The following is a 970-nucleotide window of genomic DNA, read 5'->3' as shown; positions in this document are numbered from 1 at the left end:
TACTTTACAGACTCTCTACTGCAAGCTTCATGTCACAGGTATCACAACACTGATCTGCGTAAGCCCAGGAGCAGGAAGACGGGAGATCGGGTTACTGTGGTGGGGATGTGGGTGGCATAGGATGTACAGGGACCAGAAAGACCCATGGGGAGAGAGAGAAACCCATGAGGTTTTCAGGATCCCGGACATCCAGTGTTACTGTCCTCATCTCTCTTTTCTATCCCAGCTGGGTTCATCAGGTTGCTACCAGTTTGAGTACATAGCTGGGTCTATATAACTAAATACAGCATCTCGGAGGCTGTGATGTTTGCCTTTTCAAAAAGGAAGAGGAAGGGAGAGTAGCTTCAGGTGATAAAGCATTGCCAGGTGGAGCTTGGAACTGACAACCTCCCTACCAGGCTGGCAACCATTCAGAGTTTGAGCCCCTCTACTGGCGAAGCTGTGGGGGTAGCCATCTTAACTATGGCTACTAGGAGCGAGGGCTAGATCTGAAGATATTGAAGACATGTGGTAAAAGGTAACAAAATGAATTCATCCTTTGCCCCAGCAGCCACTCCATTCGCTGCATGTGTCCTACGCTCTCTTGTTGACAAACTTCACTCTGAAGACACAGCTCTTACTATCCCTGTAAAAGTGCAAAGTGACTTATGCCCAGGGCCACGTCTTATGCCATTGCTTGTAACAGTAAAATGATGAGAAGCAACCCAAGCGTTCAGCCATAGAGAGCTCATTCAAAAGAACCACAAAACTGCCCCCAACGATGGAGTACTCTGTAGCCATCAACTAGAGCTGAGACTTCTAATGGGACAGAGAGGTGTACCCCAAGACATATGTCAAGTTTTAAAAAGTCAAAGCAGAGCCAAGTGTGGTGGCTCACTCCTGTCATCCCAACTCTTAGGAAGCTAAGGTGAGGGTCTTGAGGTCCAGGTCAGCCTGGGTTGCCAGGTGACACCTTCTCACGACAAACAAC

This window comes from Grammomys surdaster, unplaced genomic scaffold (assembly GCF_004785775.1).
Source record: "Grammomys surdaster isolate TR1022 unplaced genomic scaffold, NIH_TR_1.0 143, whole genome shotgun sequence".
Classification (NCBI taxonomy): Eukaryota; Metazoa; Chordata; class Mammalia; order Rodentia; family Muridae; genus Grammomys; species Grammomys surdaster.
Note: the sequence above shows the minus strand (reverse complement) of the source record.